Genomic DNA, 23,657 nt, shown 5'->3' on the forward strand with positions numbered 1-23,657 from the left:
GGTGGTGTGGTGGCATGTCCGAAGAGGCGGGACGCGTCTCCGGGGCGTGGCCCCCCCTCACGGACGGCGATGACACGGTAGTAGAAGTTCTGCGGTAATGATGCGGCGTCAATATTACTAAATACTGGGAGCGCGATAAAATCATGAGTTTTTTTGCACGACGTGGGCACATGTGCTATAGGAACGATCGTATTTTTTCATAATTTTTGGTGATGGAGAAGTATCCGAAAAATTCCCTCTACGCGGATTGCCCTTCGCGCGTCTACGGCTCTGGCCGGCGGCCTACGGGGGCTAGCATGCCGCCAAATCTTGCGTAGGCGGCCTCTCACAAGTCTAGAAGTGGTGTGGCGGTTGCAAACGCCCGGCACGCGTGTCCGGGGTGTGCCCCCCCTCACGGACGGCGCCGCCGCCGGCACCTGGAGGGGGAAACGGACGCGTCGGGTCTACACGGAGGGGATCTTGCTGTGGGTATGGCCCGGATGTTGCTTCAAAGTGTTCCTATGGGCTGACCTAACACAAACGGGTGGGGAGGTCCACTGGTCAAAGCCCGTCCGTGTAAAGTCAAAGGGATAGATCCCGTGGTCAAACGCTACAAGGTAAGGCGGGACGGGGGCACTGGGGGTAGCAATGCCACCGGAGCGTCGCACCGGGCCCTCATACATGCGGGGTGGTGTGGTGGCATGTCCGAAGAGGCGGGACACGTCTCCGGGGCGTGGCCCCCTCACGGACGGCGATGACACGGTAGTAGACGTTCTGCGGTAACGATGCGGCGTCAATATTACTAAATACTCGGAGCGCGATAAAATCATGAGTTTTTTTGCACGACGTGGGCACATGTGCTATAGGAACGATGGTATTTTTTCATAATTTTTGGTGATGGAGAAGTATCCGAAAAATTCCCTCTACGCGGATTGCCCTTTGCGTGTCTACGAATCTGGCCGGCGGCCTCCGGGGGCTAGCATGCCGCCAAATCTTGCGTAGGCCGCCTCTCACAAGTCTGGAAGTGTTGTGGCGGTTGCAAACGCCCGGCATGCGTGTCCGGGGTGTGCCCCCCTCACGGACGGCGCCGCCGCCGGCACCTGGAGGGGGAAACGGACGCGTCGGGTCTACACGGAGGGGATCTTGCTGTGGGTATGGCCCGGATGTTGCTTCAAAGTGTTCCTATGGGCTGACCTAACACAAACGGGTGGGGAGGTCCACTGGTCAAAGCCCGTCCGTGCAAAGTCAAAGGGCTAGATCCCGTGGTCAAACGCTACAGGGTTAGGCGGGACGGGGGCACTGGGGTGTAGCAAAGCCACCGGAGCGTCGCACCGGGCCCTCATACATGCGGGGTGGTGTGGTGGCATGTCCGAAGAGGCGGGACGCGTCTCCGGGGCGTGGCCCCCCCTCACGGACGGCGATGACATGGTAGTAGACGTTCCGCGGTAACGATGTGGCGTCAATATTACTAAATACTCGGAGCGCAATAAAATCATGAGTTCTTTTGCACGACGTGGGCACATGTGCTATAGGAACGATGGTATTTTTTCATAATTTTTGGTGATGGAGAAGTATCCGGAAAATTCCCTCTACGCGGATTGCCCTTCGCGCGTCTACGGCTGTGGCCAGCGGCCTCCGGGGGCTAGCATGCCGCCAAATTTGCGTAGGCGGCCTCTCACAAGTCTGGAAGTGTTGTGGCGGTTGCAAACGCCCGGCACGCGTGTCCGGGGTGTGCCCCCCCTCACGGACGGCACCGCTGCCGGCACCTGGAGGGGGGAAACGGACGCGTCGGGTCTACAAGGAGGGGATCTTGCTGTGGGTCTCGCCCGGATGTTGCTCCAAAGTGTTCCTATGGGCTGACCTAACATAACCGGGTGGAGAGGTCCACTGGTCAAAGCCCGTCCGTGCAAAGTCAAAGGGCTAGATCCCGTGGTCAAATGCTACAGGGTTAGGTGGGACGGGGGCACTGGGGGGTAGCAATGCCACCGGAGCGTCACACCGGGCCCTCATACATGCGGGGTGGTGTGGTGGCATGTCTGAAGAGGCGGGACGCGTCTCCGGGGCGTGGCCCCCCTCACGGACGGCGATGACACGGTAGTAGACGTTCTGCGGTAACGATGCGGCGTCAATATAACTAAATACTCCGAGCGCGATAAAATCATGAGTTTTTTTGCACGACGTGGCACATGTGCTATAGGAACGATGGTATTTTTTCATAATTTTTGGTGATGGAGAAGTATCTGAAAAATTCCCTCTACGCGGATTGCCCTTCGCGCGTCTACGGCTGTGGCCGGCGGCCTCCGTGGGCTAGCATGCTACCAAATCTTGCGTAGGCGGCCTCTCACAGTCTGGAAGTGTTGTGGTGGTTGCAAACGCCCGGCACGCGTGTCCGGGGTGTGCCCCCCTCACGGACGGCGCCGCCGCCGGCACCTGGAGGGGGGAAACGGACGCGTCGGGTCTACACGGAGGGGATCTTGCTATGGGTCTGGCCCGGATGTTGCTCCAAAGTGTTCCTATGGGCTGACCTAACACAACCGGGTGGGGAGGTCCACTGGTCAAAGCCCGTCCGTGCAAAGTCAAAGGGCTAGATCCCGTGGTCAAACGCACCAAGGTTAGGCGGGACGGGGGCACTGGGGGTAGCAATGCCACCGGAGCGTCGCACCGGGCCCTCATACATGCGGGGTGGTGTGGTGGCATGTCCGAAGAGGCGGGACGCGTCTCCGGGGCATGGCCCCCCCACACGGACGGCGATGACACGGTAGTAGAAGTTCTGCGGTAACGATGCGGCATCAATATTACTAAATACTCGGAGCGCGATAAAATCATGAGTTTTTTTGCATGACGTGGGCACATGTGCTATAGGAACGATGGTATTTTTTCATAATTTTTCGTGATGGAGAAGTATCCGAAAAATTCCCTCTACGCGGATTGCCCTTCGCACGTCTACGGCTCTGGCCGGCGGCCTACGGGGGCTAGCATGCCGCCAAATCTTGCGTAGGCGGCCTCTCACAAGTCTGGAAGTGGTGTGGCGGTTGCAAACGCCCGGCACGCGTGTTCGGGGTGTGCCCCCCCTCACGGACGGCGCCGCCGCCGGCACCTGGAGGGGGAAACGGACGCGTCGGGTCTACACGGAGGGGATCTTGCTGTGGGTCTGGCCCGGATGTTGCTTCAAAGTGTTCCTATGGGCTGACCTAACACAACCGGGTGGAGAGGTCCACTGGTCAAAGCCCGTCCGTGCAAAGTCAAAGGGATAGATCCCGTGGTCAAACGCTACAAGGTAAGGCGGGACGGGGGCACTGGGGGTAGCAATGCCACCGGAGCGTCGCACCGGGCCCTCATACATGCGGGGTGGTGTGGTGGCATGTCCGAAGAGGCGGGACACGTCTCCGGGGCGTGGCCCCCCTCACGGACGGCGATGACACGGTAGTAGACGTTCTGCGGTAACGATGCGGCGTCAATATTACTAAATACTCGGAGCGCGATAAAATCATGAGTTTTTTTTGCACGACGTGGGCACATGTGCTATAGGAACGATGGTATTTTTTCATAATTTTTGGTGATGGAGAAGTATCCGAAAAATTCCCTCTACGCGGATTGCCCTTCGCGCGTCAACGGCTGTGGCCAGCGGCCTCCGAGGGCTAGCATGCCGCCAAATCTTGCGTAGGCGGCCTCTCACAAGTCTGGAAGTGGTGTGGCGGTTGCAAACGCCCGGCACGCGTGTCCGGGGTATGCCCCCCCTCACGGACGGCGCCGCCGCCGGCACGTGGAGGGGGAAACGGACGCGTCGGGTCTACACGGAGGGGATCTTGCTGTGGGTCTGGCCCAGATGTTGCTTCAAAGTGTTCCTATGGGCTGACCTAACACAACCGGGTGGGGAGGTCCACTGGTCAAAGCCCGTCCGTGCAAAGTCAAAGGGATAGATCCCGTGGTCAAACGCTACAAGGTAAGGCGGGACGAGGGCACTGGGGGTAGCAATGCCACCGGAGCGTCGCACCGGGCCCTCATACATGCGGGGTGGTGTGGTGGCATGTCCGAAGAGGCGGGACACGTCTCCGGGCCATGGCCCCCCTCACGGACGGCGATGACACGGTAGTAGACGTTCTGCGGTAACGATGCGGCGTCAATATAACTAAATACTCGGAGCGCGATAAAATCATGAGTTTTTTTGCACGACGTTGGCACATGTGCTATAGGAACGATGGTATTTTTTCATAATTTTTGGTGATGGAGAAGTATCCGAAAAATTCCCTCTACGCGGATTGCCCTTCGCGCGTCTACGGCTGTGGCCGGCGGCCTCCGTGGGCTAGCATGCCGCCAAATCTTGCGTAGGCGGCCTCTCACAGTCTGGAAGTGTTGTGGTGGTTGCAAACGCCCGGCACGCGTGTCCGGGGTGTGCCCCCCTCACGGACGGCGCCGCCGCCGGCACCTGGAGGGGGGAAACGGACCCGTCGGGTCTACACGGAGGGGATCTTGCTGTGGGTCTGGCCCGGATGTTGCTCCAAAGTGTTCCTATGGGCTGACCTAACACAACCGGGTGGGGAGGTCCACTGGTCAAAGCCCGTCCGTGCAAAGTCAAAGGGCTAGATCCCGTGGTCAAACGCACCAAGGTTAGGCGGGACGGGGGCACTGGGGGTAGCAATGCCACCGGAGCGTCGCACCGGGCCCTCATACATGCGGGGTGGTGTGGTGGCATGTCCGAAGAGGCGGGACGCGTCTCCGGGGCATGGCCCCCCCTCACGGACGGCGATGACACGGTAGTAGAAGTTCTGCGGTAACGATGCGGCGTCAATATTACTAAATACTCGGAGCGCGATAAAATCATGAGTTTTTTTGCATGACGTGGGCACATGTGCTATAGGAACGATGGTATTTTTTCATAATTTTTGGTGATGGAGAAGTATCCAAAAAATTCCCTCTACGCGGATTGCCCTTCGCACGTCTACGGCTTTGGCCGGCGGCCTACGGGGGCTAGCATGCCGCCAAATCTTGCGTAGGCGGCCTCTCACAAGTCTGGAAGTGGTGTGGCGGTTGCAAACGCCCGGCACGCGTGTTCGGGGTGTGCCCCCCCTCACGGACGGCGCCGCCGCCGGCACCTGGAGGGGGAAACGGACGCGTCGGGTCTACACGGAGGGGATCTTGCTGTGGGTCTGGCCCGGATGTTGCTTCAAAGTGTTCCTATGGGCTGACCTAACACAACCGGGTGGGGAGGTCCACTGGTCAAAGCCCGTCCGTGCAAAGTCAAAGGGATAGATCCCGTGGTCAAACGCTACAAGGTAAGGCGGGACGGGGGCACTGGGGGTAGCAATGCCACCGGAGCGTCGCACCGGGCCCTCATACATGCGGGGTGGTGTGGTGGCATGTCCTAAGAGGCGGGACACGTCTCCGGGGCGTGGCCCCCCTCACGGACGGCGATGACACGGTAGTAGACGTTCTGCGGTAACGATGCGGCGTCAATATTACTAAATACTCGGAGCGCGATAAAATCATGAGTTTTTTTTGCACGACGTGGGCACATGTGCTATAGGAACGATGGTATTTTTTCATAATTTTTGGTGATGGAGAAGTATCCGAAAAATTCCCTCTACGCGGATTGCCCTTCGCGCGTCAACGGCTGTGGCCAGCGGCCTCCGGGGGCTAGCATGCCGCCAAATCTTGCGTAGGCGGCCTCTCACAAGTCTGGAAGTGGTGTGGCGGTTGCAAACGCCCGGCACGCGTGTCCGGGGTATGCCCCCCCTCACGGACGGCGCCGCCGCCGGCACGTGGAGGGGGAAACGGACGCGTCGGGTCTACACGGAGGGGATCTTGCTGTGGGTCTGGCCCGGATGTTGCTTCAAAGTGTTCCTATGGGCTGACCTAACACAACCGGGTGGGGAGGTCCACTGGTCAAAGCCCGTCCGTGCAAAGTCAAAGGGATAGATCCCGTGGTCAAACGCTACAAGGTAAGGCGGGACGAGGGCACTGGGGGTAGCAATGCCACCGGAGCGTCGCACCGGGCCCTCATACATGCGGGGTGGTGTGGTGTCATGTCCGAAGAGGCGGGACACGTCTCCGGGCCGTGGCCCCCCTCACGGACGGCGATGACACGGTAGTAGACGTTCTGCGGTAACGATGCGGCGTCAATATAACTAAATACTCGGAGCGCGATAAAATCATGAGTTTTTTTGCACGACGTGGGCACATGTGCTATAGGAACGATGGTATTTTTTCATAATTTTTGGTGATGGAGAAGTATCCGAAAAATTCCCTCTACGCGGATTGCCCTTCGCGCGTCTACGGCTGTGGCCGGCGGCCTCCGTGGGCTAGCATGCCGCCAAATCTTGCGTAGGCGGCCTCTCACAGTCTGGAAGTGTTGTGGTGGTTGCAAACGCCCGGCACGCGTGTCCGGGGTGTGCCCCCCTCACGGACGGCGCCGCCGCCGGCACCTGGAGGGGGGAAACGGACCCGTCGGGTCTACACGGAGGGGATCTTGCTGTGGGTCTGGCCCGGATGTTGCTCCAAAGTGTTCCTATGGGCTGACCTAACACAACCGGGTGGGGAGGTCCACTGGTCAAAGCCCGTCCGTGCAAAGTCAAAGGGCTAGATCCCGTGGTCAAACGCACCAAGGTTAGGCGGGACGGGGGCACTGGGGGTAGCAATGCCACCGGAGCGTCGCACCGGGCCCTCATACATGCGGGGTGGTGTGGTGGCATGTCCGAAGAGGCGGGACGCGTCTCCGGGGCATGGCCCCCCCTCACGGACGGCGATGACACGGTAGTAGAAGTTCTGCGGTAACGATGCGGCGTCAATATTACTAAATACTCGGAGCGCGATAAAATCATGAGTTTTTTTGCATGACGTGGGCACATGTGCTATAGGAACGATGGTATTTTTTCATAATTTTTGGTGATGGAGAAGTATCCGAAAAATTCCCTCTACGCGGATTGCCCTTCGCACGTCTACGGCTTTGGCCGGCGGCCTACGGGGGCTAGCATGCCGCCAAATCTTGCGTAGGCGGCCTCTCACAAGTCTGGAAGTGGTGTGGCGGTTGCAAACGCCCGGCACGCGTGTTCGGGGTGTGCCCCCCCTCACGGACGGCGCCGCCGCCGGCACCTAGAGGGGGAAACGGACGCGTCGGGTCTACACGGAGGGGATCTTGCTGTGGGTCTGGCCCGGATGTTGCTTCAAAGTGTTCCTATGGGCTGACCTAACACAACCGGGTGGGGAGGTCCACTGGTCAAAGCCCATCCGTGCAAAGTCAAAGGGATAGATCCCGTGGTCAAACGCTACAAGGTAAGGCGGGACGGGGGCACTGGGGGTAGCAATGCCACCGGAGCGTCGCACCGGGCCCTCATACATGCGGGGTGGTGTGGTGGCATGTCCTAAGAGGCGGGACACGTCTCCGGGGCGTGGCCCCCCTCACGGACGGCGATGACACGGTAGTAGACGTTCTGCGGTAACGATGCGGCGTCAATATTACTAAATACTCGGAGCGCGATAAAATCATGAGTTTTTTTGCACGACGTGGGCACATGAGCTATAGGAACGATGGTATTTTTTCATAATTTTTGGTGATGGAGAAGTATCCGAAAAATTCCCTCTACGCGGATTGCCCTTCGCGCGTCTACGGCTCTGGCCGGCGGCCTCCGGGGGCTAGCATGCTGCCAAATCTTGCGTAGGCCGCCTCTCACAAGTCTGGAAGTGTTGTGGCGGTTGCAAACGCCCGGCACGCGTGTCCGGGGTGTGCCCCCCTCACGGACGGCGCCGCCGCCGGCACCTGGAGGGGGGAAACGGACGCGTCGGGTCTACACGGAGGGGATCTTGCTGTGGGTCTGGCCCGGATGTTGCTCCAAAGTGTTCCTATGGGCTGACCAAACACAACCGGGTGGGGAGGTCCACTGGTCAAAGCCCGTCCGTGCAAAGTCAAAGGGCTAGATCCCGTGGTCAAACGCTACAGGGTTAGGCGGGACGGGGGCACTGGGGGTAGCAATGCCACCGGAGCGTCGCACCGAGCCCTCATACATGCGGGGTGGTGTGGTGGCATTTCCGAAGAGGCGGGACGCGTCTCCGGGGCGTGGCCCCCCCTCACGGACGGCGATGACACGGTAGTAGAAGTTCTGCGGTAACGATGCGGCGTCAATATTACTAAATACTCGGAGCACGATAAAATCATGAGTTTTTTTGCACGACGTGGGCACATGTGCTATAGGAACGATGGTATTTTTTCATAATTTTTGGTGATGGAGAAGTATCCGAAAAATTCCCTCTACGCGGATTGCCCTTCGCGCGTCTACGGCTCTGGCCGGCGGCCTACGGGGGCTAGCATGCCGCCAAATCTTGCGTAGGCGGCCTCTCACAAGTCTGGAAGTGGTGTGGCGGTTGCAAACGCCCGGCACGCGTGTCCGGGGTGTGCCCCCCCTCACGGACGGCGCCGCCGCCGGCATCCAGGGGGAAACGGACGCGTCGGGTCTACACGGAGGGGATCTTGCTGTGGGTCTGGCCCGGATGTTGCTTCAAAGTGTTCCTATGGGCTGACCTAACACAACCGGGTGGGGAGGTCCACTGGTCAAAGCCCGTCCGTGCAAAGTCAAAGGGATAGATCCCGTGGTCAAACGCTACAAGGTAAGGCGGGACGGGGGCACTGGGGGTAGCAATGCCACCGGAGCGTCGCACCGGGCCCTCATACATGCGGGGTGGTGTGGTGGCATGTCCGAAGAGGCGGGACACGTCTCCGGGGCGTGGCCCCCCTCACGGACGGCGATGACACGGTAGTAGACGTTCTGCGGTAACGATGCGGCGTCAATATTACTAAATACTCGGAGCGCGATAAAATCATGAGTTTTTTTGCACGACGTGGGCACATGTGCTATAGGAACGATGGTATTTTTTCATAATTTTTGGTGATGGAGAAGTATCCGAAAAATTCCCTCTACGCGGATTGCCCTTCGCGCGTCTACGGCTGTGGCCGGCGGCCTCCGTGGGCTAGCATGCCGCCAAATCTTGCGTAGGCCGCCTCTCACAAGTCTGGAAGTGTTGTGGCGGTTGCAAACGCCCGGCACGCCTGTCCGGGGTGTGCCCCCCTCACGGACGGCGCCGCCGCCGGCACCTGGAGGGGGGAAACGGACGCGTCGGGTCTACACGGAGGGGATCTTGCTGTGGGTCTGGCCCGGATGTTGCTCCAAAGTGTTCCTATGGGCTGACGAAACACAACCGTGTGGGGAGGTCCACTGGTCAAAGCCCGTCCGTGCAAAGTCAAAGGGCTAGATCCCGTGGTCAAACGCTACAGGGTTAGGCGGGACGGGGGCACTGGGGTGTAGCAATGCCACCGGAGCGTCGCACCGGGCCCTCATACATGCGGGGTGGTGTGGTGGCATGTCCGAAGAGGCGGGACGCGTCTCCCGGGCGTGGCCCTCCCTCACGGACGGCGATGACACGGTAGTAGAAGTTCTACGGTAACGATGCGGCGTCAATATTACTAAATACTCGGAGCGCGATAAAATCATGAGTTTTTTTGCACCACGTGGGCACATGTGCTATAGGAACGATGATATTTTTTCATAATTTTTGGTGATGGAGAAGTATCCGAAAAATTCCCTCTACGCGGATTGCCCTTCGCGCGTCTACGGCTCTGGCCGGCGGCCTACGGGGGCTAGCATGCCGCCAAATCTTGCGTAGGCGGCCTCTCACAAGTCTGGAAGTGGTGTGGCGGTTGCAAACGCCCGGCACGCGTGTCCGGGGTGTGCCCCCCCTCACGGAAGGCGCCGCCGCCGGCACGTGGAGGGGGAAACGGACGCGTCGGGTCTACACGGAGGGGATCTTCCTGTGGGTCTGGCCCGGATGTTGCTTCAAAGTGTTCCTATGGGCTGACCTAACACAACCGGGTGGGGAGGTCCACTGGTCAAAGCCCGTCCGTGCAAAGTCAAAGGGATAGATCCCGTGGTCAAACGCTACAAGGTAAGGCGGGACGAGGGCACTGGGGGTAGCAATGCCACCGGAGCATCGCACCGGGCCCTCATACATGCGGGGTGGTGTGGTGGCATGTCCGAAGAGGCGGGACACGTCTCCGGGGCGTGGCCCCCCTCACGGACGGCGATGACACGGTAGTAGACGTTCTGCGGTAACGATGCGGCGTCAATATTACTAAATACTCGGAGCGCGATAAAATCATGAGTTTTTTTGCACGACGTGGGCACATGTGCTATAGGAACGATGGTATTTTTCCATAATTTTTGGTGATGGAGAAGTATCCGAAAAATTCCCTCTACGCGGATTGCCCTTCGCGCGTCTACGGCTCTGGCCGGCGGCCTCCAGGGGCTAGCATGCTGCCAAATCTTGGGTAGGCCGCCTCTCACAAGTCTGGAAGTGTTGTGGCGGTTGCAAACGCCCGGCACGCGTGTCCGGGGTGTGCCCCCTTCACGGACGGCGCCGCCGCCGGCACCTGGAGGGGGGAAACGGACGCGTCGGGTCTACACGGAGGGGATCTTGCTGTGGGTCTGGCCCGGATGTTGCTCCAAAGTGTTCCTATGGGCTGACCAAACACAACCGGGTGGGGAGGTCCACTGGTCAAAGCCCGTCCGTGCAAAGTCAAAGGGCTAGATCCCGTGGTCAAACGCTACAGGGTTAGCCGGGACGGGGGCACTGGGGTGTAGCAATGCCATCGGAGCGTCGCACCGGGCCCTCATACATGCGGGGTGGTGTGGTGGCATGTTCGAATAGGCGGGACGCGTCTCCGGGGCGTGGCCCCCCCTCACGGACGACGATGACACGGTAGTAGACGTTCCGCGGTAACGATGTGGTGTCAATATTACTAAATACTCGGAGCGCAATAAAATCATGAGTTCTTTTGCACGACGTGGGCACATGTGCTATAGGAACGATGGTATTTTTTCATAATTTTTGGTGATGGAGAAGTATCCGAAAAATTCCCTCTACGCGGATTGCCCTTCGCGCGTCTACGGCTCTGGCCGGCGGCCTCCGGGGGCTAGCATGCCGCCAAATCTTGCGTAGGCCGCCTCTCACAAGTCTGGGAGTGTTGTGGCGGTTGCAAACGCCCGGCACGCGTGTCCGGGGTGTGCCCCCCTCACGGACGGCGCCGCCGCCGGCACCTGGAGGGGGGAAACGGACGCGTCGGGTCTACACGGAGGGGATCTTGCTGTGGGTCTGGCCCGGATGTTGCTCCAAAGTGTTCCTATGGGCTGACCTAACACAACCAGGTGGGGAGGTCCACTGGTCAAAGCCTGTCCGTGCAAAGTCAAAGGGCTAGATCCCGTGGTCAAACGCTACAGGGTTAGGCGGGACGGGGGCACTGGGTGTAGCAATGCCACCGGAGCGTCGCACCGGGCCCTCATACATGCGGGGTGGTGTGGTGGCATGTCCGAAGAGGCGGGACGCGTCTCCGGGGCGTGGCCCCCCCTCACGGACGGCGATGACACGGTAGTAGACGTTCCGCGGTAACGATGTGGTGTCAATATTACTAAATACTCGGAGCGCAATAAAATCATGAGTTCTTTTGCATGACGTGGGCACATGTGCTATAGGAACGATGGTATTTTTTCATAATTTTTGGTGATGGACAAGTATCCGAAAAATTCCCTCTACGCGGATTGCCCTTCGCGCGTCTACGGCTATGGCCAGCGGCCTCCGGGGGCTAGCATGCCGCCAAATTTGCGTAGGCGGCCTCTCACAAGTCTGGAAGTGTTGTGGCGATTGCAAACGCCTGGCACGCGTGTCCGGGGTGTGCCCCCCCTCACGGACGGCGCCGCCGCCGGCACCTGGAGGGGGGAAATGGACGCGTCGGGTCTACAAGGAGGGGATCTTGCTGTGGGTCTCGCCCGGATGTTGCTCCAAAGTGTTCCTATGGGCTGACCTAACATAACCGGGTGGAGAGGTCCACTGGTCAAAGTCCGTCCGTGCAAAGTCAAAGGGCTAGATCCCGTGGTCAAATGCCACAGGGTTAGGTGGGACGGAGGCACTGGGGGGTAGCAATGCCACCGGAGCGTCACACCGGGCCCTCATACATGCGGGGTGGTGTGGTGGCATGTCTGAAGAGGCGGGACACGTCTCCGGGGCGTGGCCCCCCTCACGGACGGCGATGACACGGTAGTAGACGTTCTGCGGTAATGATGCGGCGTCAATATAACTAAATACTCGGAGCGCGATAAAATCATGAGTTTTTTTGCACGACGTGGCACATGTGCTATAGGAACGATGGTATTTTTTCATAATTTTTGGTGATGGAGAAGTATCTGAAAAATTCCCTCTACGCGGATTGCCCTTCGCGCGTATACGGCTGTGGCGGCGGCCTCCGTGGGCTAGCATGCCGCCAAATCTTGCGTAGGCGGCCTCTCACAGTCTGGAAGTGTTGTGGCAGTTGCAAACGCCCGGCACACGTGTCCGGGGTGTGCCCCCCTCACGGACGGCGCCGCCGCCGGCACCTAGAGGGGGGAAACGGACGCGTCGGGTCTACAGGTAGGGGATCTTGCTATGGGTCTGGCCCGGATGTTGCTCCAAAGTGTTCCTATGGCCTGACCTAACACAACCGGGTGGGGAGGTCCACTGGTCAAAGCCCGTCCGTCCAAAGTCAAAGGGCTAGATCCCGTGGTCAAACGCTACAAGGTTAGGCGGGACGGGGGCACTGGGGGTTGCAATGCCACCGGAGCGTCGCACCGGGCCCTCATACATGCGGGGTGGTGTGGTGGCATTTCCGAAGAGGCGGGACGCGTCTCCGGGGCGTGGCCCCCCCTCACGGACGGCGATGACACGGTAGTAGAAGTTCTGCGGTAACGATGCGGCGTCAATATTACTAAATACTCGGAGCACGATAAAATCATGAGTTTTTTTGCACGACGTGGGCACATGTGCTATCGGAACGATGGTATTTTTTCATAATTTTTGGTCATGGAGAAGTATCCGAAAAATTCCCTCTACGCGGATTGCCCTTCGCACGTCTACGGCTCTGGCCGGCGGCCTACGGGGGCTAGCATGCCGCCAAATCTTGCGTAGGCGGCCTCTCACAAGTCTGGAAGTGGTGTGGCGGTTGCAAACGCCCGGCACGCGTGTTCGGGGTGTGCCCCCCCTCACGGACGGCGCCGCCGCCGGCACCTGGAGGGGGAAACGGACGCGTCGGGTCTACACGGAGGGGATCTTGCTGTGGGTCTGGCCCGGATGTTGCTTCAAAGTGTTCGTATGGGCTGACCTAACACAACCGGGTGGGGAGGTCCACTGGTCAAAGCCCGTCCGTGCAAAGTCAAAGGGATAGATCCCGTGGTCAAACGCTACAAGGTAAGGCGGGACGGGGGCACTGGGGGTAGCAATGCCACCGGAGCGTCGCACCGGGCCCTCATACATGCGGGGTGGTGTGGTGGCATGTCCTAAGAGGCGGGACACGTCTCCGGGGCGTGGCCCCCCTCACGGACGGCGATGACACGGTAGTAGACGTTCTGCGGTAACGATGCGGCGTCAATATTACTAAATACTCGGAGCGCGATAAAATCATGAGTTTTTTTGCACGACGTGGGCACATGTGCTATAGGAACGATGGTATTTTTTCATAATTTTTGGTGATGGAGAAGTATCCGAAAAATTCCCTCTATGCGGATTGCCCTTCGCGCGTCTACGGCTCTGGCCGGCGGCCTCCGGGGGCTAGCATGCCGCCAAATCTTGCGTAGGCCGCCTCTCACAAGTCTGGAAGTGTTGTGGCGGTTGCAAACGCCTGGCACGCGTGTCCGGGGTGTGCCCCCCTCACGGACGGCGCCGCCGCCGGCACCTGGAGGGGGGAAACGGACGCGTCGGGTCTACACGGAGGGGATCTTGCTGTGGGTCTGGCCCGGATGTTGCTCCAAAGTGTTCCTATGGGCTGACCAAACACAACCGGGTGGGGAGGTCCACTGGTCAAAGCCCGTCCGTGCAAAGTCAAAGGGCTGGATCCCGTGGTCAAACGCTACAGGGTTAGGCGGGACGGGGGCACTGGGGGTAGCAATGCCACCGGAGCGTCGCACCGGGCCCTCATACATGCGGGGTGGTGTGGTGGCATTTCCGAAGAGGCGGGACGCGTCTCCGGGGCGTGGCCCCCCCTCACGGACGGCGATGACACGGTAGTAGAAGTTCTGCGGTAACGATGCGGCGTCAATATTACTAAATACTCGGAGCACGATAAAATCATGAGTTTTTTTGCACGACGTGGGCACATGTGCTATAGGAACGATGGTATTTTTTCATAATTTTTGGTGATGGAGAAGTATCCGAAAAATTCCCTCTACGCGGATTGCCCTTCGCGCGTCTACGGCTCTGGCCGGCGGCCTACAAGGGCTAGCATGCCGCCAAATCTTGCGTAGGCGGCCTCTCACAAGTCTGGAAGTGGTGTGGCGGTTGCAAACGCCCGGCACGCGTGTCCGGGGTGTGCCCCCCCTCACGGACGGCGCCGCCGCCGGCACCTGGAGGGGGAAACGGACGCGTCGGGTCTACACGGAGGGGATCTTGCTGTGGGTCTGGCCCGGATGTTGCTTCAAAGTGTTCCTATGGGCTGACCTAACACAACCGGGTGGGGAGGTCCACTGGTCAAAGCCCGTCCGTGCAAAGTCAAAGGGATAGATCCCGTGGTCAAACGCTACAAGGTAAGGCGGGACGGGGGCACTGGGGGTAGCAATGCCACCGGAGCGTCGCACCGGGCCCTCATACATGCGGGGTGGTGTGGTGGCATGTCCGAAGAGGCGGGACACGTCTCCGGGGCGTGGCCCCCCTCACGGACGGCGATGACACGGTAGTAGACGTTCTGCGGTAACGATGCGGCGTCAATATTACTAAATACTCGGAGCGCGATAAAATCATGAGTTTTTTTGCACGACGTGGGCACATGTGCTATAGGAACGATGGTATTTTTTCATAATTTTTGGTGATGGAGAAGTATCCGAAAAATTCCCTCTACGCGGATTGCCCTTCGCGCGTCGACGGCTGTGGCCGGCGGCCTCCGTGGGCTAGCATGCCGCCAAATCTTGCGTAGGCCGCCTCTCACAAGTCTGGACGTGTTGTGGCGGTTGCAAATGCCCGGCACGCGTGTCCGGGGTGTGCCCCCCTCACGGACGGCGCCGCCGCCGGCACCTGGAGGGGGGAAACGGACGCGTCGGGTCTACACGGAGGGGATCTTGCGGTGGGTCTGGCCCGGATGTTGCTCCAAAGTGTTCCTATGGGCTGACCAAACACAACCGTGTGGGGAGGTCCACTGGTCAAAGTCCGTCCGTGCAAAGTCAAAGGGCTAGATCCCGTGGTCAAACGCTACAGGGTTAGGCGGGACGGGGGCACTGGGGTGTAGCAATGCCACCGGAGCGTCGCACCGGGCCCTCATACATGCGGGGTGGTGTGGTGGCATGTCCGAAGAGGCGGGACGCGTCTCCGGGGCGTGGCCCCCCCTCACGGACGGCGATGACACGGTAGTAGAAGTTCTACGGTAACGATGCGGCGTCAATATTACTAAATACTCGGAGCGCGATAAAATCATGAGTTTTTTTGCACGACGTGGGCACATGTGCTATAGGAACGATAATATTTTTTCATAATTTTTGGTGATGGAGAAGTACCCGAAAAATTCCCTCTACGCGGATTGCCCTTCGCGCGTCTACGGCTCTGGCCGGCGGCCTACGGGGGCTAGCATGCCGCCAAATCTTGCGTAGGCGGCCTCTCACAAGTCTGGAAGTGGTGTGGCGGTTGCAAACGCCCGGCACGCGTGTCCGGGGTGTGCCCCCCCTCACGGAAGGCGCCGCCACCGGCACGTGGAGGGGAAAACGGACGCGTCGGGTCTACACGGAGGGGATCTTCCTGTGGGTCTGGCCCGGATGTTGCTTCAAAGTGTTCCTATGGGCTGACCTAACACAACCGGGTGGGGAGGTCCACTGGTCAAAGCCCGTCCGTGCAAAGTCAAAGGGATAGATCCCGTGGTCAAACGCTACAAGGTAAGGCGGGACGAGGGCACTGGGGGTAGCAATGCCACCGGAGCATCGCACCGGGCCCTCATACATGCGGGGTGGTGTGGTGGCATGTCCGAAGAGGCGGGACACGTCTCCGGGGTGTGGCCCCCCTCACGGACGGCGATGACACGGTAGTAGACGTTCTGCGGTAACGATGCGGCGTCAATATTACTAAATACTCGGAGCGCGATAAAATCATGAGTTTTTTTGCACGACGTGGGCACATGTGCTATAGGAACGATGGTATTTTTTCATAATTTTTGGTGATGGAGAAGTATCCGAAAAATTCCCTCTACGCGGATTGCCCTTCGCGCGTCTACGGCTCTGGCCGGCGGCCTCCGGGGGCTAGCATGCCGCCAAATCTTGCGTAGGCCGCCTCTCACAAGTCTGGAAGTGTTGTGGCGGTTGCAAACGCCCGGCACGCGTGTCCGGGGTGTGCCCCCTTCACGGACGGCGCCGCCGCCGTCACTTGGAGGGGGGAAACGGACGCGTCGGGTCTACACGGAGGGGATCTTGCTGTGGGTCTGGCCCGGATGTTGCTCCAAAGTGTTCCTATGGGCTGACCCAACACAACCGGGTGGGGAGGTCCACTGGTCAAAGCCCGTCCGTGCAAAGTCAAAGGGCTAGATCCCGTGGTCAAACGCTACAGGGTTAGCCGGGACGGGGGCACTGGGGTGTAGCAATGCCATCGGAGCATCGCACCGGGCCCTCATACATGCGGGGTGGTGTGGTGGCATGTTCGAATAGGCGGGACGCGTCTCCGGGGCGTGGCCCCCCCTCACGGACGGCGATGACACGGTAGTAGACGTTCCGCGGTAATGATGTGGTGTCAATATTACTAAATACTCGGAGCGCAATAAAATCATGAGTTGTTTTGCACGACGTGGGCACATGTGCTATAGGAACGATGGTATTTTTTCATAATTTTTGGTGATGGAGAAGTATCCGAAAAATTCCCTCTACGCGGATTGCCCTTCGCGCGTCTACGGCTCTGGCCGGCGGCCTCCGGGGGCTAGCATGAGGCCAAATCTTGGGTAGGCCGCCTCTCACAAGTCTGGGAGTGTTGTGGCGGTTGCAAACGCCCGGCACGCGTGTCCGGGGTGTGCCCCCCTCACGGACGGCGCCGCCGCCGGCACCTGGAGGGGGGAAACGGACGCGTCGGGTCTACACGGAGGGGATCTTGCTGTGGGTCTGGCCCGGATGTTGCTCCAAAGTGTTCCTATGGGCTGACCTAACACAACCGGGTGGGGAGGTCCACTAGTCAAAGCCCGTCCGTGCAAAGTCAAAGGGCTAGATCCCGTGGTCAAACGCTACAGGGTTAGGCGGGACGGGGGCACTGGGGTGTAGCAATGCCACCGGAGCGTCGCACCGGGCCCTCATACATGCGGGGTGGTGTGGTGGCATGTCCGAAGAGGCGGGACGCGTCTCCGGGGCGTGGCCCCCCCTCACGGACGGCGATGACACGGTAGTAGACGTTCCGCGGTAACGATGTGGTGTCAATATTACTAAATACTCGGAGCGCAATAAAATCATGAGTTCTTTTGCACGACGTGGGCACACGTGCTATAGGAACGATGGTATTTTTTCATAATTTTTGGTGATGGACAAGTATCCGAAAAATTCCCTCTACGCGGATTGCCCTTCGCGCGTCTACGGCTCTGGCCGGCGGCCTACGGGGGCGAGCATGCCGCCAAATCTTGCGTAGGCGGCCTCTCACAAGTCTGGAAGTGGTGTGGCGGTTGCAAACGCCCGGCACCCGTGTCCGGGGTGTGCCCCCCCTCACGGACGGCGCCGCCGCCGGCACCTGGAGGGGGAAACGGACGCGTCGGGTCTACACGGAGGGGATCTTGCTGTGGGTCTGGCCCGGATGTTGCTTCAAAGTGTTCCTATGGGCTGACCTAACACAACTGGGTGGGGAGGTCCACTGGTCAAAGCCCGTCCGTGCAAAGTCAAAGGGATAGATCCCGTGGTCAAACGCTACAAGGTAAGGCGGGACGGGGGCACTGGGGGTAGCAATGCCACCGGAGCGTCGCACCGGGCCCTCATACATGCGGGGTGGTGTGGTGGCATGTCCGAAGAGGCGGGACACGTCTCCAGGGCGTGGCCCCCCTCACGGACGGTGATGACACGGTAGTAGACGTTCTGCAGTAACGATGCGGCGTCAATATTACTAAATACTCGGAGCGCGATAAAATCATGAGTTTTTTTGCATGACGTGGGCACATGTGCTATAGGAACGATGGTATTTTTTCATAATTTTTGGTGATGGAGAAGTATCCGAAAAATTCCCTCTACGCGGATTGCCCTTCGCGCGTCTACGGCTCTGGCCGGCGCCCTCCGGGGGCTAGCATGCCGCCAAATCTTGCGTAGGCCGCCTCTCACAAGTCTGGAAGTGTTGTGGCGGTTGCAAACGCCCGGCACGCGTGTCCGGGGTGTGCCCCCTTCACGGACGGCGCCGCCGCCGGCACCTGGAGGGGGGAAACGGACGCGTCGGGTCTACACGGAGGGGATCTTGCTGTGGGTCTGGCCCGGATGTTGCTCCAAAGTGTTCCTATGGGCTGACCAAACACAACCGGGTGGGGAGGTCCACTGGTCAAAGCCCGTCCGTGCAAAGTCAAAGGGCTAGATCCCGTGGTCAAACGCTACAGGGTTAGGCGGGACGGGGGCACTGGGGTGTAGCAATGCCACCGGAGCGTCGCACCGGGCCCTCATACATGCGGGGTGGTGTGGTGGCATGTCCGAAGAGGCGGGACGCGTCTCCGGGGCGTGGCCCCCCCTCACGGACGGCGATGACACGGTAGTAGACGTTCCGCGGTAACGATGTGGTGTCAATATTACTAAATACTCGGAGCGCAATAAAATCATGAGTTCTTTTGCACGACGTGGGCACATGTGCTATAGGAACGATGGTATTTTTTCATAATTTTTGGTGATGGAGAAGTATCCGAAAAATTCCCTCTACGCGGATTGCCCTTCGCGCGTCTACGGCTCTGGCCGGCGGCCTCCGGGGGCTAGCATGCCGCCAAATCTTGCGTAGGCCGCCTCTCACAAGTCTCGGAGTGTTGTGGCGGTTGCAAACGCCCGGCACGCGTGTCCGGGGTGTGCCCCCCTCACGGACGGCGCCGCCGCCGGCACCTGGAGGGGGGAAACGGACGCGTCGGGTCTACACGGAGGGGATCTTGCTGTGGGTCTGGCCCGGATGTTGCTCCAAAGTGTTCCTATGGGCTGACCTAACACAACCGGGTGGGGAGGTCCACTAGTCAAAGCCCGTCCGTGCAAAGTCAAAGGGCTAGATCCCGTGGTCAAACGCTACAGGGTTAGGCGGGACGGGGGCACTGGGGTGTAGCAATGCCACCGGAGCGTCGCACCGGGCCCTCATACATGCGGGGTGGTGTGGTGGCATGTCCGAAGAGGCGGGACACGTCTCCAGGGCGTGGCCCCCCTCACGGACGGGGATGACACGGTAGTAGACGTTCTGCAGTAACGATGCGGCGTCAATATTACTAAATACTCGGAGCGCGATAAAATCATGAGTTTTTTTGCACGACGTGGGCACATGTGCTATAGGAACGATGGTATTTTTTCATAATTTTTGGTGATGGAGAAGTATCCGAAAAATTCCCTCTACGCGGATTGCCCTTCGCGCGTCTACGGCTCTGGCCGGCGGCCTCCGGGGGCTAGCATGCCGCCAAATCTTGCGTAGGCCGCCTCTCACAAGTCTGGAAGTGTTGTGGCGGTTGCAAACGCCCGGCACGCGTGTCCGGGGTGTGCCCCCTTCACGGACGGCGCCGCCGCCGGCACCTGGAGGGGGGAAACGGACGCGTCGGGTCTACACGGAGGGGATCTTGCTGTGGGTCTGGCCCGGATGTTGCTCCAAAGTGTTCCTATGGCCTGACCAAACACAACCGGGTGGGGAGGTCCACTGGTCAAAGCCCGTCCGTGCAAAGTCAAAGGGCTAGATCCCGTGGTCAAACGCTACAAGGTTAGGCGGGACGGGGGCACTGGGGGTTGCAATGCCACCGGAGCGTCGCACCGGGCCCTCATACATGCGGGGTGGTGTGGTGGCATTTCCGAAGAGGCGGGACGCGTCTCCGGGGCGTGGCCTCCCCTCACGGACGGCGATGACACGGTAGTAGAAGTTCTGCGGTAACGATGCGGCGTCAATATTACTAAATACTCGGAGCACGATAAAATCATGAGTTTTTTTGCACGACGTGGGCACATGTGCTATAGGAACGATGGTATTTTTTCATAATTTTTGGTGATGGAGAAGTATCCGAAAAATTCCCTCTACGCGGATTGCCCTTCGCGCGTCTACGGCTCTGGTCGGCGGCCTCCGGGGGCGAGCATGCCGCCAAATCTTGCGTAGGCGGCCTCGCACAAGTCTGGAAGTGGTGTGGCGGTTGCAAACGCCCGGCACGCGTGTCCGGGGTGTGCCCCCCCTCACGGACGGCGCCGCCGCCGGCACCTGGAGGGGGAAACGGACGCGTCGGGTCTACACGGAGGGGATCTTGCTGTGGGTCTAGCCCGGATGTTGCTTCAAAGTGTTCCTATGGGCTGACCTAACACAACTGGGTGGGGAGGTCCACTGGTCAAAGCCCGTCCGTGCAAAGTCAAAGGGATAGATCCCGTGGTCAAACGCTACAAGGTAAGGCGGGACGGGGGCACTGGGGGTAGCAATGCCACCGGAGCGTCGCACCGGGCCCTCATACATGCGGGGTGGTGTGGTGGCATGTCCGAAGAGGCGGGACACGTCTCCAGGGCGTGGCCCCCCTCACGGACGTTGATGACACGGTAGTAGACGTTCTGCAGTAACGATGCGGCGTCAATATTACTAAATACTCGGAGCGCGATAAAATCATGAGTTTTTTTGCACGACGTGGGCACATGTGCTATAGGAACGATGGTATTTTTTCATAATTTTTGGTGATGGAGAAGTATCCGAAAAATTCCCTCTACGCGGATTGCCCTTCGCGCGTCTACGGCTCTGGCCGGCGGCCTCCGGGGGCTAGCATGCCGCCAAATCTTGCGTAGGCCGCCTCTCACAAGTCTGGGAGTATTGTGGCGGTTGCAAACGCCCGGCACGCGTGTCCGGGGTGTGCCCCCCTCACGGACGGCGCCGCCGCCGGCACCTGGAGGGGGGAAACGGACGCGTCGGGTCTACACGGAGGGGATCTTGCTGTGGGTCTGGCCCGGATGTTGCTCCAAAGTGTTCCTATGGGCTGACCAAACACAACCGGGTGGGGAGGTCCACTGGTCAAAGCCCGTCCGTGCAAAGTCAAAGGGCTAGATCCCGTGGTCAAACGCTACAGGGTTAGGCGGGACGGGGGCACTAGGCTATAGCAATGCCACCGGAGCGTCGCACCGGGCCCTCATACATGCGGGGTGGTGTGGTGGCATGTCCGAAGAGGCGGGACGCGTCTCCGGGGCGTGGCCCCCCCTCACGGACGGCGATGACACGGTAGTAGACGTTCCGCGGTAACGATGTGGTGTCAATATTACTAAATACTCGGAGCGCAATAAAATCATGAGTTCTTTTGCACGACGTGGGCACATGTGCTATAGGAACGATGGTATTTTTTCATAATTTTTGGTGATGGAGAAGTATCCGAAAAATTCCCTCTACGCGGATTGCCCTTCGCGCGTCTACGGTTGTCGCCAGCGGCCTCCCGGGGCTAGCATGCCGCCAAATTTGCGTAGGCGGCCTCTCACAAGTCTGGAAGTGTTGTGGCGGTTGCAAACGCCCGGCACGCGTGTCCGGGGTGTGCCCCCCCTCACGGACGGCGCCACCGCCGGCACCTGGAGGGGGGAAACGGACGCGTCGGGTCTACAAGGAGGGGATCTTGCTGTGCGTCTCGCCCGGATGTTGCTCCAAAGTGTTCCTATGGGCTGACCTAACATAACCGGGTGGAGAGGTCCACTGGTCAAAGCCCCTCCGTGCAAAGTCAAAGGGCTAGATCCCGTGATCAAATGCTACAGGGTTAGGTGGGACGGGGGCACTGGGGGGTAGCAATGCCACCGGAGCGTCACACCGGGCCCTCATACATGCGGGGTGGTGTGGTGGCATGTCTGAAGAGGCGGGACGCGTCTCCGGGGCGTGGCCCCCCTCACGGACGGCGATGACACGGTAGTAGACGTTCTGCGGTAACGATGCGGCGTCAATATAACTAAATACTCGGAGCGCGATAAAATCATGAGTTTTTTTGCACGACGTGGCACATGTGCTATAGGAACGATGGTATTTTTTCATAATTTTTGGTGATGGAGAAGTATCTGAAAAATTCCCTCTACGCGGATTGCCCTTCGCGCGTCTACGGCTGTGGCCGGCGGCCTCCGTGGGCTAGCATGCCGCCAAATCTTGCGTAGGCGGCCTCTCACAGTCTGGAAGTGTTGTGGCGGTTGCAAACGCCCGGCACGCGTGTCCGGGGTGTGCCCCCCTCACGGACGGCGCCGCCGCCGGCACCTGGAGGGGGGAAACGGATGCGTCGGGTCTACACGGAGGGGATCTTGCTATGGGTCTGGCCCGGATGTTGCTCCAAAGTGTTCCTATGGGCTGACCTAACACAACCGGGTGGGGAGGTCCACTGGTCAAAGCCCGTCCGTGCAAAGTCAAAGGGCTAGATCCCGTGGTCAAACGCTACAAGGTTAGGCGGGACGGGGGCACTGGGGGTAGCAATGCCACCGGAGCGTCGCACCGGGCCCTCATACATGCGGGGTGGTGTGGTGGCATGTCCGAAGAGGCGGGACTCGTCTCCGGGGCGTGGCCCCCCTCACGGACGGCGATGACACGGTAGTAGACGTTCTGCGGTAACGATGCGGCATCAATATTACTAAATACTCGGAGCGCGATAAAATCATGAGTTTTTTTGCACGACGTGGGCACATGTGCTATAGGAACGATGGTATTTTTTCATAATTTTTGGTGATGGAGAAGTATCCGAAAAATTCCCTCTACGTGGATTGCCCTTCGCGCGTCTACGGCTCTGGCCGGCGGCCTCCGGGGGCTAGCATGCCGCCAAATCTTGCGTAGGCCACCTCTCACAAGTCTGGGAGTGTTGTGGCGGTTGCAAACGCCCGGCACGCGTGTCCGGGGTGTGCCCCCCTCACGGACGGCGCCGCCGCCGGCACCTGGAGGGGGGAAACGGACGCGTCGGGTCTACACGGAGGGGATCTTGCTGTGGGTCTGGCCCGGATGTTGCTCCAAAGTGTTCCTATGGGCTGACCAAACACAACCGGGTGGGGAGGTCCACTGGTCAAAGCCCGTCCGTGCAAAGTCAAAGGGCTAGATCCTGTGGTCAAACGCTACAGGGTTAGGCGGGACGGGGGCACTAGGGTGTAGCAATGCCACCGGAGCGTCGCACCGCGCCCTCATACATGCGGGGTGGTGTGGAGCATGTCCGAAGAGGCGGGACGCGTCTCCGGGGCGTGGCCCCCCCTCACGGACGGCGATGACACGGTAGTAGACGTTCCGCGGTAACGATGTGGTGTCAATATTACTAAATACTCGGAGCGCAATAAAATCATGAGTTCTTTTGCACGACGTGGGCACATGTGCTATAGGAACGATGGTATTTTTTCATAATTTTTGGTGATGGAGAAGTATCCGAAAAATTCCCTCTACGCGGATTGCCCTTCGCGCATCTACGGTTGTGGCCAGCGGCCTCCGGGGGCTAGCATGCCGCCAAATTTGCGTAGGCGGCCTCTCACAAGTCTGGAAGTGTTGTGGCGGTTGCAAACGCCCGG

Source organism: Triticum urartu, chromosome 3A (assembly GCF_056163025.1).
Source record: "Triticum urartu cultivar PI428250 chromosome 3A, HENAU_Tu73, whole genome shotgun sequence".
Taxonomy (NCBI): Eukaryota; Viridiplantae; Streptophyta; class Magnoliopsida; order Poales; family Poaceae; genus Triticum; species Triticum urartu.